General features: G+C 40.6%; 1 protein-coding gene across 9 annotated transcripts in view; it reads right to left on the bottom strand.

The window, feature by feature from the left end:
* The window catches only part of AFF1 (AF4/FMR2 family member 1), a 192,672-nt gene that overhangs the window by 138,217 nt on the left and 36,296 nt on the right, over nucleotides 1-18,159 (bottom strand). Inside the window, exon 1 of one of the 9 annotated variants that reach the window (XM_045819952.1) lies at nucleotides 14,868-14,926. The exons of the other annotated variants lie outside the window; for them this stretch is intronic. The gene's annotated coding sequence lies outside the window, so the exon portion shown is untranslated. Of the gene's footprint in view, nucleotides 1-14,867; nucleotides 14,927-18,159 lie in introns of those variants that run through there. 9 annotated transcript variants of the gene reach the window in all.

The raw sequence follows: 18,159 nt of genomic DNA, 5'->3' as shown, positions 1-18,159 counted from the left end.
GCTGCTTTCTGTAGTGACACACAAAAAGAAAATCACAATGTTCATTTGTAGTTCATTGTAAAAATGAACTACAGTCAGGTGCTACTTAACGATGGGGATACATTTTGAGAAATGTGTCCTTCAGTGATTTCATCATCAGGTGAACATCATGGAGCACACTGACACAGGCCTCGATGGCAAGCCTACCACACACCTAGGCTAAACAGCACAGCCTATCATTCCTAGGCTACCAGCCTGGATAGCACGTGACTGTAGAAAACATGAAATTAAATCAAGCATGAGAGAAAATGATGCAATCAAGAAACTTGCAAATATGAGGCTGCTCCCAGTGTAACATGGCAACAGTTTTTCAGCAAACTTTTTAAATAAGTGGAATGAATGCATTCTAAGATAACGATAAATAGCATAGTACAGTAAATATATAAGCCAGTAACCGCCATTTATTACCATTATCAAGTGTCATGCACTGTATATAACTGTATGTGCTGTCCTTTATACAACAGACAGCACAGTAGGTTTGTTTACACCAGTGTCACCACAAGCATGTGAGTAATGTGTTGCACTCTGACATTTCCACAACTATGACATACTAGGTGACAGGAATTTTTCAGCTCTATTATTATTTCATGGGACCACCATGGTCTGTCGTTATGGAGGAAGCCTATGATTGCGTAATAAAATCTTAGCTCCAGAAAGAGAACAGAGGTCATCTAATCCATTTCTCCATGCAAGAATGCTCTTTCTCCACCTAGACTGGCCTGTTTGCCTATCTCCAGAGATATCTGCTTTTAATTACAAGGCAACCCCTTCCAGCTGCTGGCAGGTGACAAGCACTGGAAAGTTCTGTGCTCCATGGAGCTAAAAGGGGCTTTCCTGCAGTTCTCACCCACTGACTCTACTTCTTCCCTCTTGAACCTAATATAACCATTTAGATTTATCCCTCTCTCCCTCCTTCCCTCTCTCCTTTCTTTTTTAAAGGGATTATATCAACATTTATTTTTAGCCCTTCATGGGTTTGCAGGGGGACTGGGTGCAGCTGGGTGGAGTGTGCTCCCCTGGACGTGGCTGGACTCCAGGCTGCCAGCTGGATTGCAGTCAGCTCCAGGTCTCCATTCTGGGCACCATCTGCCTTTCTTGTGCACATTGTTTGATAGTGTATGTTGTTCTGTCCTTTCCCCTTATATTGTACTTATGCATAGTTTTACATTTAACATTTATTTATTGTAAGCAGATTATTGTCTTGGGTAAGGCCCAGTCTGCAGGATCTCTGCCTTATAACTGAAATGTTTAGTCATTTATTTTAATTATTGATATGGTTGGGTTTAAGTTCTACCAACTTGGTATTTGTACTCCATTTACCCATTTGGCTTTTTTCCTGTGTTGCTCTTTCCTGCATTCTTTTGCAAATTTTCAGGCCTCACCCAAACCTACACAATCAGAAACTCTAGGGTGGAGTCCAGCAATTAGTTTCAACAAGCCCTCCAGGTGACTCTGTTGAACACTAACACTCAGAAACTACTGCTCTAGGGCTACTATCCTTAATTCACCAAATTCTACTTAGATTCAATAGCATATTAACCCACAGCTGACACTTCCATCTTCTAATTCCTTTTTGAAGTTAAAAATAATAATAAAATCTTCCATTCTTTCTGGAACCCCCATCACTCTTACTTCGGGTTCCCCATACCAGGGGTGTCAAACTCATTTTCACCAGGGGCCATATCAGCCTGGCAGTCGCCTTCAAAGGGCCAAAATAATTGTAGGACTGTATAAATGTAACTACTCCTTACCTGGTTAAGGAGTTGAAATTGCATTCAGCCCTTTGTAGACAACTGCGAGGCTGATGTGGCCCCCAGTGAAAATGAGTTTGACACCCCTGCCATAAACCATCATGCTTTGTCAATGGCTTCATAAGAATCATTTCTCTTGCCCTGTCTCTCTCCCCACTCAACCTTCAACACTACTGCCAGAATATAGAATATACCATTTTAAAACACACACCAGATGTTACTTACTTACATAAAAGAAAAAAAGAAAAAGAAAATGTGCATTCCCTGCTGCCTCCAGGAGGAAGACCAAGGGGCATCTAATACCCTTCCCAATTTGGCCCAGCTTCAGCAGCCTTGTCTTCTCCCATCGGCCCTTCATCCTCTCCCCACGCCATCACCACAAACGTCCTCCAGCGAGACACTTCTCTAGTGCCACCCATCCCTGCACAGAGCATTTTCTCTTTGTTGGGATGTCTTTTCCCCTCTTCCCCACCTGGGGACCCACTGCCATTATTCAAGCCCCTACCAACTGCAGCTCTTCTCAGAAGCCCTCCCTGATACCTTAACCTTCACTTCTTACCTACCAGGAGCTCCTAGCTCTCAAGCAAATCAAGTCATGAGGTTGGATGGGATTAAGGAGATGTTGCTTGTTTGCACCAAAAGGCAGGCAAAAGGTAATTCCTGAAACAGAGAATCATGAAGAATTGCAGCTGGCAAGACTTCCTCCTACACATAATTAAAGGGTGAGCTCGGTTCCCCAACCTGGCCTATCTGAGGGGTTCTCTCATTATGTAAGCAATGGACTCTGACCCAGGTCCACAAATGAAGTAGGGAGCGCTCAGTCAGTAAACTATTCTCAACATTTCAAAAAGTTTAAAGAAATCACATATTTGTCCATGGAAAGTATGTGATGGACTCCTTTAGGCCTTTCTGGAGCTTATGCCAACTCAGTGTGGTAACACCAGTTGGCTCATACTGATCAGGAAGTCTAACTGAAAATGGCTTATAGTTTGATTTAAAAATAAGAAAACAAAGTTGTTTAAATGTGGTTTGTTTAGTAGAGGGGCTTTTTCAAAACATGGGGTCCAAAGAAGAAAAAATAATAGAAAATAATGGTAATTTAAAACACACACAGAGGGCATCATGTTGAAGACAGGTACTTCCCCATAATGTGAACTAATGAAAAGAATTCAGATTCTTCAGACCCAGAGTTCACAACCTTGCCTACACAGGAAAAATCACCTGGGGAGATTTACAAATTCCTGACACTCAGGTCACCCCAGGGCAATTAATTCCTGGGGATGGGCCCCAGGCATCAGTATTTTAAAATGTCCTCCAGGAATTTAATGTGCAGCTGTGTTGGAGAACCTCTGCTTTTGAGGCATCCCAACAAAGAGAAAACACTCCAGATGAGGGCCAAACAGTGGCTGTGGTGGCGGCATCAGCAGCCATCCTCCCCATGGGAGGCTTGTTAGAAATGCAGAATCTCAGGTTCCATTCCAGATCTACCACACCAGAATCCTAGGTCAGCCCTGGATGGTGTGGTTCAGTGGACTGAGTGCTGGACTGCAAATCAAAAGGACACCAGTTTGATTCCCTGTCAGGACACATGTCTGGGTTGCGGGCCACGTCCCCGGTTGGGGGGCCTGTGAGAAGCAACCAACTGATGTTTCTCTCCCTCTCTTTCTTCCTCCCTCCCCCTCTCTCTAAAAATAAGTAAGTAAAACCTTAAAAACAAAAACCAACCCTAGGTCATTCATATGCTCATTAAAGTCTGAAAAGCCCTGCATTATGAAATACAGAACACTTAAGAATTCCTTGAACTCTCAAAGACAAGTGACCAATATCCAGTCTAAAACATTAATCTCTAAACAATGTTTTGGTGCAGTCTTCTGTGTGTTGGGGGCTTTTCCATCCCTTCAAGCTGCCCCCAAATTGTCCTGAATAAGATGAGAGGAGGGATTTAAGAACTGAAAAAGAGGAGATACTTCCCAGGCTTTGTAGCAGTAGTGTCCAACCCATGGCCTGTGGGCCGCAGGCGACCCCAGATGGCTATGAATGCAGCCCAACACAAAATCATAAATTTACTTTAAGTATTATGAGATTTTTTTTTGGTAATTACATGTTGCAATGTATTTAATGTGTGGCCCAAGACAGCTCTTCTTTTTCCAGTGTGGCCCAGAGATGCCAAAAAGTTGGATACCCCTGCTTTGAAGGGATGTTTTTCCTTTTGTGGGATTTTTTTTTTTCATATACAGACAAGCCACAATGATCAGTAAATCACAGCATATAAATTACACTAAGATTTTGTCTCCCCACACATAAAAGAAATTATATCAACTACTAACAATTTCTGTGATACCCAGGACTGTCCTAAATGGGCTGTTTTTATTTCCAGCAAATGACTGAGCATAAACAATTTAAAACATAATTTGGGAAATAAATTTTATATTCTATTGGAAGACAAAGGAACTCCTCCAAAAATCAGAAGAGGATTTTTTGAGACTTATTTATCATGAGCTCTGCTTCCTATCAAAGTCATGATGCAAAAAAGGAAGATAAAAATGAAATCAATCAACATTTATTAAGCACATATTATGTGCAAAGCCCTGTTGCTATGAGCATCCCTGAAAGGAGTCACACATGTTGGCATCTTTCCACAACGCCAGGTTTATTAGGGGAGACCTCCTCACTAAGCCAGTAAAGTCACACACAGGTTACACAAAGCGAGGGGGAGCTAGAGCCAGCATAGCCACCAGGTGCACAGTCCCAATCACTGGAGAATCCATAGATGGAGAGGCGAGTTTAGGTCTCAAGACTGGCAGTTGCACTGGCAGTGCACATACAGTGGAGCAGGAGTCCCACTGGACTGCAAAGTGGGACCCATGGTACAGCAAAGCCCAAGTGTCAAATGGTTGAAGTTCTGAGTTCTTATAGCCCACAATGGGTGGAGGTTCCATTCACATCAGTGTCCAGATGGGGTCCTTATCTGGGAGTCCAGACTTATGGTTTTGGGTGTTCCAGGCCCCTCCCAAGGGTGTTCCCTTTATACCTTATTACTTCAGTCTTGGGCATACTGCTACTTGACAGAACTGTCATGGCTGATAATGACTCCATAATGGATTGCCAAAAGGTGTACAAAAAGTACTCTCTGCTTTTGTTATATATCTGTACAAACCTACAGGGGAGATTTGAACAATTCTTGTCTTCTAAGCACTTACTAAACTAACTCAGAGAAAGGTTTACTCCATTTTCTAAATCCTAAACATCTTGAATACATAACAAATCTACATAACAAAACACTGGTTAATAACCAATTAAACCCTTTCAGGATCAAGGATCTATAAGTTATTGAACTGATACATAATTAGTTTTAAGCATTTGTTTAAGGATTCACTTAAGAAGATTACAGTCGTTTTAATTCACAGAATGCACTGTCTCAGAAACAAGGGGGATTCCTCAGCTAATCCAATTAGAACTCACCCAATTCCAACTCTGTCCAGTGAGAACTCTGGGCTGGGAACTCTGCTCCCAGTTGACAGACTTGTTAGTGCCCTTCACACCTTAGAGCCAGCCTAATGCCTTAAAATGCTTAACAACTGAATGCATCCCTATATTTCCACTTGGAAATCCACAGAAAGAGTACTTTCTCCCAAATTTGAAGTAAATGTGGAACTCTTAGCTAGTTTTTTATCTGTTGTTTCAGGTGCCAGATGCCCCCTGACATCCTTCAGAAAAGGATGAAAGTCTACAGAGCTGGAAGTTCATGTTTTTGAGTCTGAGGGGTAATAGTAACACAGTTATTCATGGTGGTGTCATGTAGGACAATTACTTTATGAACAGAATGTGATTTTAGAATAAGAACTAACTTGGCTGAAATAATTTCAAGTAACAGCATTTCTCAATCCTTTAACAAATATAGTTTCTGGGGGCCATATATATAGGTTACAGTTTTTCAACAACCTCAACTAAGTAGTTCACAATTGAGAGGCCAAGACAAAATAATAGAGGAACCACAAACTATTTTCTGCCCAAACAATTTTCCTAATGTCCATATAATTATCCTCAGAGTTGAAGCAAGTTTGGGGGAACCATACCCATTTCAATAGCCTCACACTGCCTACATGCAATACAGAAGCCCTGGCTTTTCTAAAACTTCAATAACGGCTATAGAAGTTACCCAAGAAACCTTTTGCAAATGCCTCCCTGAGCTCTCCATTAGTGACTAGCATTGCTGCCTGATGAATGGCATCCTCTCTGTGGATAGCCTGAAACTGCTTCTGGAGGCCTGGGGTTTCAAGAAGCTCTGTTGTACACAAGCTCTGCTGACATCACTCTGGAGATGGACCCCATGGTCTTGTGTTTTCATCATACCTCTTTGATGTCATCAGCTAAACGAAGGCTCTTTGGATATTATCAAAGCAGGCGTGCCTGTTGCTCCCTTGAAGGGGTCCTGCTGTCTTCCGTGACTCATGCAGCCTTAAAGAAGTGTGCAATCATTACAACTCTACATTGGTTACCACCTCTGTAGTCATCAGTTATCACCTCTTGAGGACTGATGACTTCCACACAGAGGATCTGCAGCGATTACCCATTCTATGAATTATTTGTTGTTAAGGCCCTGGCAAACTCAAGGTTCAGAACTACTGTGTTCTGATCCTGCTCTGGAGGGGGCAAATGACCAGGAAAAGAGTGCAAAGCAGACTCCTACAGTCAATCAGGCCTTTCAGCCTGAGTCCTGGAGTTTCTGCCCTCAGATGTGCATTGATTAAAGAAAGCCTTATCCACAAACATCATCATCGCTTGCACATAATAGCACCCATGAGATTCTGAGAGGGAAAATAAGAGGGCATGGCTATTAAGGAGCAGAAAGAAAAAAGACATCTAATAGATAAGAAATTCAAGTGCCAAGGATTCCAGGTTTAAATAGACTTTAAGATGAAGATTGAAAAAAATATTAGGACTTCTGGCCAAGATGAGTCTTAGATAGATATGCTTTGCTTCCTCACACAACCAAAAGAAGGACAACAACCAATTTAAAAACAAAAAAACTACCAGAAAATCAAACTATATGGAAGTCCAACAACCAAGAATTTAAAGAAGACACATTCATCCAGACTGGTAGAAGGGACGAATACAGGCAACAGGGGCAGAGAGGATGTGCAGCAAGGTGACTGACCACACAAGTGAAGCAGCAGCTAGTAGCCTGGGCTGTCCCACATTACCATGCAGATAAACCAGGAGGAACAACTGGAGAGCAAGACAGACCATACAACTCATGGTTCCAGTGGGGACAGGGTGGGGGATGACACATAAACCCTCAACACCTCTGGCTGTAAAATCCTGTGGAGGCTGTGGCAGTGGGAGAAACTCCCAGATTCATGGAAGAGTTGGTTGGAGAGATCCACAGGGTCCTAGAATGTACACAAACACACCCACCCAGGAAGTCAGCACCAGGAGGGCCCAACTTACTTGTGGGTAGCAAGGGAAGTGACTGAAAGCTGGTGGAGAGCTGAGCAAGCAGCATTGTTCCCTCTTGACCTCTCCCCCACATATAGCACCATAACACAGCAAACTGGGTTGCCCCATCCTGGTGAATACCTAATGCTCCACCCCTTACTACATAACAGGCATGCCCAGACAAAGAATTATGACCCAGATGAAAGAACAGATCAAAACTCCATGAAAAGAACTAAGTGAGGAGGAGATAGCCAACCTATCAGATGTACAGTTCAAAATCCTGGTCATCAGGATACTCACAGAAATGACTGAGTATGAACACAAAATAGAGAAAGAAGAGAAGGTTATGCAAAGTGAAATAAAGAAAAATATACAAGGAACCAACAGTGAAGGGAAAGAAATTGGGACTCAAATCAATGATTTGGAACAGAAGGAAGAAATAATCATTCAACCAGAACAGAATAAATAAACAAGAATTCAAAAAATGAGGAGAAGCTTAGGAGCCTCTGGGAAAACATTAAATGTTCCAACATCTGAATCATAGGGGTACCAGAAGGAAAAGAGGAAGAACAAGAATTAGAAACCTTATTTGAAAAAATAATGAAGAAAAACTTCCACAATCTGGCAAAGAAAATAGACTTCCAGGAAGTCCAAGAGGCTCATAGTCCCAAAGAAATTGGGCCCAAGGAGAACACACCAAGATACATCATCATTAAATTACTTAAAATTAAAGATAAGAAGAGAATCTTAAAAGCAGCAAGAGAAAAGGAAACAGTTACCTACAAAGTAATTTCCATAAGATTATCAGCTGATTTCTTAAAAGAAATCTTACAAGCAAGAAGGGGCTGGAAAAAGTATTCAAAGTAATGAAAGGCAAGGACCTCCATCCAAGATTACTCTACCCAGCAAAACTAACATTTAGAATGGGAGGCCAGATAAAGGGCTTCCCAGATAAGGTCAAGTTAAAGGAGCTCACCATCACCAAGCCCTTATTATATGAAATGTTAAAGGGACTTATCTAAGAAAAAGATCAAAACTATGAACAGTAAGATGACAACAAACTGACAACTATCAACAACTGAACCTAAAACAAAAACAAACTAAGCAAACTAAAATAAGAACAGAATCACAAAAATGAAGATCACATGGAAGGTTATCAGCAGAGAGGAGTGGAGAGGAGAATGGGAGGAAAGGTACAGAGAATAAGATGCATAATTGGTAGGTACAAAATAGACAGGAGGAGGTTAAGAATAGTATGGGAAATGGAGAAGCCAAAGAACTTATCTTACGACCCATGGATGTGAACTAAGAGGGTTCGCAGAGGAAATGCTGGTGGAAGATGTGTGCAGGGTATAGGAAAATAAAATGAAGATAAAAATGGGACAACTGTAATAGCATAATCAAAAAAATATACTTAAAATAACCTAAGTACTATTATCCCAGCTAAAATTTTCCTTTAGTATTAACATATTATTATTTAATATTGACAACATTTTCCTTTAATTAGTATGCTCAGATCCAAAGAGAATCTGATAGGTGACTCAAGAGTTGGAAAATTTCAGTTTAAATAATAGCTAATAAGCTTAGTAATGTGAAAGCTGTTGTTCCAGGTACTGAAGGTATGACCCACCCCGACTCCAGAACAGAAGCAGTTCCACCTTTGTGCCTCAGGAGGACTGCAAGCAATCAAGATGGTATCTTAGCTGTTCCCCTCCAGAGCGAGATGACCATCGCCCAGGGCCAGAATGCAGCAGGGTTTTTTTTAATCCAATTAACTTTCCCCTGCATTCCAAGCCCCTTATCTACACTTTGTTCTCCTGATAAAAAGGGCCATTTAAAAGTTGTTACCGCACAGGTGGCAAACACAAGGCCTGAGGGCCAAATCGGGTCCTCCACCTTATTTTATCTGGCTCAGCACCTTGTTTCTACCCTGAGGCAGCACGGAGCTCTTGCTTAACTGTTAAGGAGAAGTTAAGTTTACACAGTCCTAAAATTGCATTAGGCAACCTGAAGGCAACGGGAGGCTGTTGTGGCCCCCAGCAAAAATGAGTTTGACACCCCTGCGTTAGGGTATGAGCCCACCACCTCCTGAGATCACTGGCCATCTGAATAAAGCGCCCACAAAGATTCAATCCCAGTCCCTGCTTATCGGGTTCCATATGTGACAGTCAACAGGAATGCTGGGGTTTTTCTGGTTTCATATCCTTTCATTACAGGGTTAATATGTCTCTTCATTGTTGGGGTTTTTTTTTTAATAATCTTACTTTTTTTCCTTGAGATTTGTCGGGGGAAGTTATCTTCTGTAGAATTCTCACATTATGGATTTTGCTCATAGCATGCAGGAAGTGTCGTTTAACATGTTTCTTAGTGCAGTGTATTTCCTGCAAACTGGCTTGATCATATTTCTATCCAAACTTTTGGAAAGACTGTTTTATAGATGGTTTGTCTACATCCTATTGAATCACATCAGGATGCACAATAGTTATCCTTTTTAAAAAAACATCTTAACATGAAGTAACTAATCAGGTTTAGTCAGCCACCCTAAACCTTTCCATTAAAAAGTTTCTCACCAAGTTTAAACCTAATGACATTTACTATCAGCTACTGGTAATCACTGCCTATCCAGTTTGTGAATGTAAATATTAGAATGACAACATTCCAATGCTATCACTCTTTATTTGCTCATTTTTTCCTGCAAATAGCTTTTCCTCTCTAATAATTTGGTTTGTTCAGGAAACCAGAATACATGTTTAACTCTTTTATTTTCTTTTTTTAAATTATGAATCAGTTCCTTACCATTTTCCAAAAGTGACTAAGAGATTTTGTTGTTTTAGTACTATTTCAAATCCATGGGATCAAACATATTTGATGTGTTTTAATCCACTACAATATTTATTCTTTTTTAAAATATATGTTTTAAAGATTTTATTTATTGTTAGAGAGAGAGGGCAAGGGAGAGAGAGAGGTAGAGAAACATCAATATGTGGTTGCCCCCTACACATGACCTACTGGGGACCTGGCCTGCAACCCAGGCATGTGCCCTGACTGGGAATCGAACCAGTGACCCTTTGCTTCGCAGTCCAGTGCTCAATCCATTGAGCCACACCAGCCAGGGCCAGTTTTTATTCTTTTATGCTCCCACTGATGGATTTTTGGCTGCTGGGAAACACTTCAAGATTTTTCTGGGGTCTGTTTGCTATCACCCCAGTAGTGTTTGAAAGTGCTTTGCCCTCTGGTAATGTTGAGTAATTCTAGGCTCATCTTGTGCATTACCAGACCCAGGCTTAGAATCAGTCTTTACTCCAAGACCCTGGTCCCTTTTAGTGGGACATGGTTTGTACTGTCCACACTGTGGGGAGCCTGGGAGCTGCCCTGTCCTTAGGCTGGTGAGTATTATACTTAAAAAAGGAGGGGGGTGGGACAGAAGAGTAAATGCAACTTTAAAAAGATAATATACATCATTAGTTTCCATTGATATTTTCAATTACATTTAGGATGATAACGTTTTTTACTTAATTCTTTGTGGGGGTTTTTTTCTGTATCCCTTTTGTCTTACACTGAAAACTTTGTATCTTTACAAATATAATAATACCTACATCTTTCCTAAACATGTTTGCTGAGGACAGTTTAGGGTTTCTTTGTCATTTCAGTCACTTGAAATACAAATAATCCTCTTTTTGCAGAGTAGTGCAGGACCATGAAAAGGACAAAGCAGGATGAAACTTTGTAAAACAGTTTTAATAATCAATGGGAAAAATTATATTTGTCCCATGTCCTTAACAAATTGTTGTAAAAACTCTAAAAACTTCTAAGTTACCAATCTATAGGCTTATAGGGAAATAACGTGCTGTATAAAACACACAAGTAACAAGTCACATATACAAATAATATATAACACAATTATCAGTTTATAGGGAGATGAACAAAAATAGTAAAACTAGCATCTATTTAGTATGCTGTAATTTAAAACATTAGACACATTAAGAAATAAAGGATTTTATTTATGTGTTAATAAAATCTTTCTAAGAGTTCTTTGAACAAGGGCTTTACTCCTTATTATCACATAACATGACATAAAGCAAACGTCTTTTCTATGCCTTCACAAACTGTTATACTCCTTTTTAAGTACAGATCAACTTCCAACATTTTATCCTTTGCCCTTCCAATGTGGCATAATATCTCCGAGAGTTCCTGCATTTCATGTGTTTTGGAGGCACCACTTCCTCTGGGACATCATCATCGTTTTCATCACAATGGCCTTCTTTATTTACATCGAGCTCACCTTCACTGTGTTCCTCTGGCCACACATTCCTGGTCGGCTGGTTCATCTCTAATGTCACTTACACTCTATTAGAAGTTCATTAGAAATTCACTTTCCAGCATTGTCACTTTTCGTTTCTTCCCTGCACTTTTGTCTTTGTGGGCCAATTCCCTCTTCTGATGAGCCATTTACGTGATATGTCACATGGCTTTTTCACTAGGAAGAAAGGAGACAATGCTACCTTTGCATGAACTAAATTGACTGTGACCAATCACCAACAGGCTTTTTCAAAGATACATCAATGTGTGCTTGACTCTCATGTGCTTCCCATGAGGGACCTGGCTTACAACCCAGGCATGTGCCCTGACTGGGAATCAAACCGGCGATCCCCTGATTCACAGCTTGTGCTCAATCCACTGAGCTACGCCAGCCAGGGCACCAATAGCCTTTAAAAGAAGTGACATGACTGCTTACTGATCATGATATCATCTGTTACTTATATATTGATTTCTGGAGTAATGAGCTAGCCACAAAGTTTGTACTTAATGAAATTGCTGTGCTGACTGAAATTTGAACCATTGCGTTGTGAAACTAGTGTTGTTTAAACCATGATAATAACTTAATTTTATGGGTATTAGAATTGTGCAACACAAGGACTGAGTGTAATTCCTCTCAGTAAATATAAACGACCACTTGAGAAAGTATTAAATTCATTTGTTCATTGTAGTTTCTAATTTTGTTTAAAGATTTTATTTTTATTATTTTAAAGTATTTTTATTGATTATGCTATTACAGTTTTCCCCCCTTAATCCCCCCTTTGCTCTGTACCCCCAACCCTCTAGCACTCCCCACTCCCTTAGTTCATGTCCATGGGTTGTACGTATAAGTTCTTTGAGTCCGCTGTTTCCTATACCATTTTTTATCTCTCCCTCTCTATTTTATGCCTACCAATTATGCTTCTTATACCCTGTACCTGTCCCCCCACTATTCTTCCTTTCCCCCTCCCCTCTGTGTGATCTCCATTTCTCTGATTCTGTTCTTCTTCTGGTTGTTTGCTTAGTTTTTGTTTTTGTTGTTTATCTTTTCTTTTAGGTTCATTTGTTGATAGTTGTGAGTTTGTCATCATTTAGATTTTATTTATTTTCAGAGAGAAGGGATGGGAGGAAGAAAAAGTGGAAGAGAAACATTGACGTGCAGAAGAAACATAGATCAACTGCCTCTCATACATGCCCAACTGGAGACCTGGCCCAAAATCTAGGCATGTGCCCTGACCAGGAACTGAACCAGTGACCTTTTGGTTTGCAGAAGGATGTCCAACCCACTGAGTCACACTAGTCAAGGTGTAGCTTTCAATTTTTAAGGACAGCCCCCTCCATTTTGATTCAATTGTCTTATAATTATTTATAACATTTAGTGATTCCAAAGTGAGACACAAATCAAGGTATATTCATAAAAATCTAGCTTCTCTTTTTGTGACCCCTATCCATTTTTGGTTTATTCTTCTGTTACTTATTCTTTTAATATTAGCAAATATGTATACATTTTCATATTCTTCTTTCCTTACTAAATAAAAGATAGCATAATTACATACTATTCTGCATATTATTTTTTAATATTATCTCTTAGACATCACACAATGGTAGAAGAGTCCTCATTTCCTTTTATAGATATATAATGCTCCATTGTGCTGAAGTTCCCGATCTTTTAAAACCAACTCCCTCTTGATATTTGGATTCTTTCCAGTCTTTTGCTATTCCATACAGTCTGTAATGAATAAACCTGCAGATATCCTTTTCTTATTTTTGCCAGTGTATGTTGGGGATAAATTCCTAGAAGTAACCTGGCTGGATCAAAGGGTAAATGCAAATGTAATTTTGCTACCTACTACTGCGAGGTTCCCCTCAGAGGCATACACCACGTTGCATTCCTACCAGCTCTGTTTGAGTATAGTACTTTTCCTCTTACAGTCTTACCAAGAAAACATGTTGGCAAACTTTTACCACCCTGATAGACAAGATATGATAGCTTAGTATACTAGTTTTCATTCGCATCTTTTCTTACACATGACTGAGCATTTTTTCATATTAGAGGGATATTTTTTAATGTAACTGCTTAGATAGGTGTAATATTTTAGAATAATAAAGTTATCAATTTAAAATAAATGTTTTTGTCCTGGCTGGTGTAGCTCAATAGATTGAGGGCAGGCCTCCAAACCAAAGGGTCACCAGTTCATTTCCCAGTCAGGGCACATGCCTGGGTTGAGGGCCAGGTTCCCAGTAGGGGGCACACAAGAAGCAACCACACATTGATGTTTCTCTCCCTCTCTTTCTCTCTCCCTTCCCCCTTCTCTAAAAATAACCAAAATCTTTTAAAAAATAAAATTAAAATTAACTTTTCACTGAGAAAAAAGAACTGTTAAACACACTCTTTTTTAAAAAATCCCAGTAATTTAAATACCCTCCCAACCACAAATAGGCTTTTCTCATATCAGTTCATCTAATCTAGGCATATTTGAGGGTTTGGGTGCTCCGGGACCTGCCTGGTGAGTGCTAACAGGGCAGGACACAGGGCTGTGGGGATGAATGCTAAGTGTTTAGCAGGGGTCCCAGTACTTTCAAGATCACTGGAGTTGAGAGTATCTGAGGCCAACTTTCAATAAGGAGTTCATTAGGTTGAAAGAGATAGTTCCTTAAGCTTTAGAGATGGTCTAAGCAAAGAATTGGTCTAAGCACAGATTTGGAAATGGTCACAACAAAACAAGTCTGCCTTTTTTATTAGAAAGAGAAAGAAAGGAAAAAAGAAAGGAAGAAAGGAAGGAAGGAAGGGGCAGAGAGAGGGAGAGAGAGGAAAGGAAGGAAAGGAAAGGAAAGGAAGGAAGGGAGAGTCAGTCAGTGGTGAGGGACACAGGTGCCAGAGAAGTATGATAAGAAAAGTAGAGACAGATAAAGCCAAAAACTTAAAACTACAGCTGTAATGAAAACCTGCTATTAGGTACCTATAATCAAACCTAGTTCTCCACACTGATCATAAAGTACATCCGACAACAAGATCCCAGAAGGGCATCTTGTCCAAGGACAAGGATGTATATCCTCTCTCACACATGAGCAAAGTCATTTCTACTCAGGATTAAAATCTGAGAAACAAGCAAGCTTATAATGAAACTTTACACTATGCAATTTACTAAACAGATTCTGTCATGATACAACAATGAAACATAACAGTGAGAAATAAGCTACCATCCATGAGACATCATTAAAAAAATAACTCTGACATTCTTTGATCGAAGTAAGAAGTAATTACACATCTAAACAAAAACCCCAATACAACTAAACTACTTCACAGCTTAGGACTCATTAAACCCACCAGCAGTCCTTTACCTTTTCCTTCACACCCACAGTTAAGACTGTGAGAGTCCACACAACGCAGGGCAGAGTCCACGGCTGATTCATCTTTGTGCCCCCGTGGCACCATGTGCAGCAGGCTCTCAATAAATACTTGGTATATGAAAGAATGAAAACACACTCCCATAGCAGCATGCCCAGACTTATCCATGGGAGGATGTTTCTCCCGAATTATAAGTTAGGGCAACTCCCTAGCTAACATTTCAAATAAATCCAACAAACACTTCTTGCACCCAGTGTGTGCCAGAGGCAGGCGCTATTGTTGGCACTGGCGTGTAAAGATGAGTAGCACACAGGCCTTAACAGCCTGAGGGGACCCAGTCTTGTGCAAGAAGCACAAATTATAAAATACAATGAAAAAATGCCATAGTACAGATAAAATAATGTAGAAACACGGGGGAAGGGACAAGAATTAAGCAGGGAACGAGGGGGAAAGGTGAGGTGGGAGAATCCACAAAAAATGCAATTCCAGCTCCCTCCTCCCAAGCACACGTGCTCACACTCACTCTGAGATGACATGTGGAAATCAGAGGCATGATCCAGTCATCTCACTGCAAAGCACCTTTCCTGGGTCTGCAATAGGTCACAGTTTATCTCCACACCACACGACGTCCACGACCGCCACCAGCCTCAATTAGTGGGCACCGGCTACAAACTAGCCACTGCTCTGAACACTTGGTAAGTATTAACTTATGTAATTTATTTATGATGTCAAGTTCACCTTTCACTGCATTCCTCTGGCTGCACATTCCCACAGTTGGCTATTTTGTCTGTCATTTCAATAATCTGATGAGGGTGGTACTATCATCATCTCAGTTTTACAAGTGAGAAAACTGAGGCCCTAAGAGGTCTTATTGTTGTTGTTATTTTGATTTTTTAAAAGAAAACTCTGTCCTAGATATTGGGCACCAGAACTCGAGAGGCTGAGAAAAGAGCCCAGTTCTGGCCCCAGAAACCCCGTCTGACCACCCACTTCTCAGACTCATTTCCTTCCTAGTGGCTCCTTGCAGTATAAAACTTAAGTAACACCAAACTTCTTCAAATTCTCTGTGCACAACTCCTTTTAAACCTCCATGTTTCTGCATGGAAAGCCCTTCAGCCACCCCTAACCAAACCGTTCCACTGCAGGGCAACAGAAGCTGTGTGCCCCTCCCACTATCAAAGCGCCGGGTCACGCCCCTGTATCACTACAGTTACCACTCTGCGCAGTAACTGCTCCTCTGCATTTGCATTTCTACACATAGGTCTCCTATACCCCGCTATGATAACTAACCTTTACAGTCCTTTACTACTGTATAATTACTGGTTTAAATATCTTTTTTTAAATGTTACTTCCTCAGAGAAGCCCTCCTTTGCTTTTTTTTTTATCTAAAATTGATTTCCCTTCCCTCCCAAGTCGCTTGCTTTCTCAGATCAGAGAGTTTTGCTTTTCTCCCACATAGTACTTCTCTCAGATCAGTTTTAAAATTTGGTACCTCTCTCACCCACAAGAATATGTCCTTCATGGGAGCAGGAAGTATAACTGTCTGTTTTGTCATTGTGTTTTCAACACCTAAACCTAGTATATACATGGGAGTATTAATAACCATTTGTATACCTACCACCTTGTACTATTAGCTCCATAAAAAGACTCTTTATAAAAAAAATTTTTTTGAGAGAGAAATTGATATGTTGTTCCACTTATTTATGCATTCATTAGTTGACTCTTGTATGTGCCCTGACCAGGGATCAAACCGGGTGCCCTGACCAGGGATCAAACCGGCAACCCTGACATATCAGGAAGACACTGCAACCAATTGAGCTACCCAGCCGGGGGGAAAAAAGACTATCTTAATGTGTATTATATCCCCAACACACAGTGCATGAGAAGACCTCAACAAATGTTTGTTGAATTGAAATCAAATAAAGGTTAAGGTGGGAATAAATGGGATTTCCCCAGGAAAAAACAAAGTATTGCTGGAAGGCCATTGTAGGGTATGGGACCAATATGGTCAGAAACACAGAGGCATGGGAAGACATGGCCTCGAGGGGAAAAGAGTGAAAACTTGTGTTGCACTACAGGGCACCAAGAGAAGTCGGCAACGTCTAAGGAAGTGAGTGCACACGAGGCTGCAGAGACACTTGCAATATTTTCTTTAGACAGCAATGATCCAGCAGAGTTTCGTAAGCAGCTGTGGTTTTGGAAGACCGTTCTGAAGAACAGAGGAGGATGGAGGAGGCAGCAGTTAGCTCGAGGTACAGGGAACTAGAACCTGTTGTGAAAATACAGGCAGTACGTCAATAGCATTCACAAGACAAAAGCAAGAGTGCCAGGAATCTGAGGCCAGAACGGGCGGCCAAACAGCCCACACCACCGCCCTCGGCTTGTTCTCTATAGCACGACCCCCGAGCATCACTAGTAGCCAAACTTTTTTTTTAATCTAATTCATGTGACCAAAACATTATGTCCAGCTTTTTAAGGGGATATTAAGTGCTTTCCTGTGGTTTCATATACTAGCCTTTAAGATATTTTCTGTGAAGACTGTTAATTAGAAGAAATACCATCCTTTCAGGAAATCACAAGTCAGTTAATTCTTGATGGCATTTCCTGTCTAATATCTTCATCTGCACTTAAAATCTTAGAAGAAAAGCAACTTGACAGTAACCAAAATGATAATGGTGGAATCGCCACAAAAAGGAAAATGTATTTAATACATGTCAGTGCAGTCACACAAACTCAAAAGTTTAAGCAGGACAAAATCTAAACAGACAAATTGAATTCTGCCATGGCACTGGTTCAAACAAAATGATGGACCGCCAAAACCCCAAAAGAAAGTGAAAAAGAACAAGAATAACCATGGTCCTCACATGAAAGATCTTGTTCAGGACATATCACTGCCTTCTATGATCCTGTAACACTTTATTGGCATGTCCATTAGTGCATTTAGCACACAGTTTCATAATTTATCTGTGTCTATCTCCCTGATTAAATACAGAGGCCCCTGTCTGTAATGTACCACTAGACTTAGTAAATGTTCAGTAAGTACTTGCTGACTGAATAAATAAAAATAACTCTCAAAAATGAGGGCTTTCTGCCCTGGCTAGTGTGGCTCCGTGGGTTGAGCACCAGCCTGTAAACCAAAGGGTTGTTGGTTTGATTCCAAGTCAGAGCACATGCCTGGGTTGCAGGCCAGATCCCCAGTAGAGGGTGCATAAGAGGCAATCACCCACTGATGTTTCTCTCCTTCTCTTTCTCCCTCCCTTTCTCTAAAAAATAAATATTTTTTTA

This window comes from Phyllostomus hastatus, unplaced genomic scaffold, assembly GCF_019186645.2.
Source record: "Phyllostomus hastatus isolate PE091 unplaced genomic scaffold, TTU_PhHast_1.1 phas_scaffold_39, whole genome shotgun sequence".
In the NCBI taxonomy this organism is placed as follows: Eukaryota; Metazoa; Chordata; class Mammalia; order Chiroptera; family Phyllostomidae; genus Phyllostomus; species Phyllostomus hastatus.
Note: the sequence above shows the minus strand (reverse complement) of the source record. Positions and strands in the feature narration are given on the sequence as shown.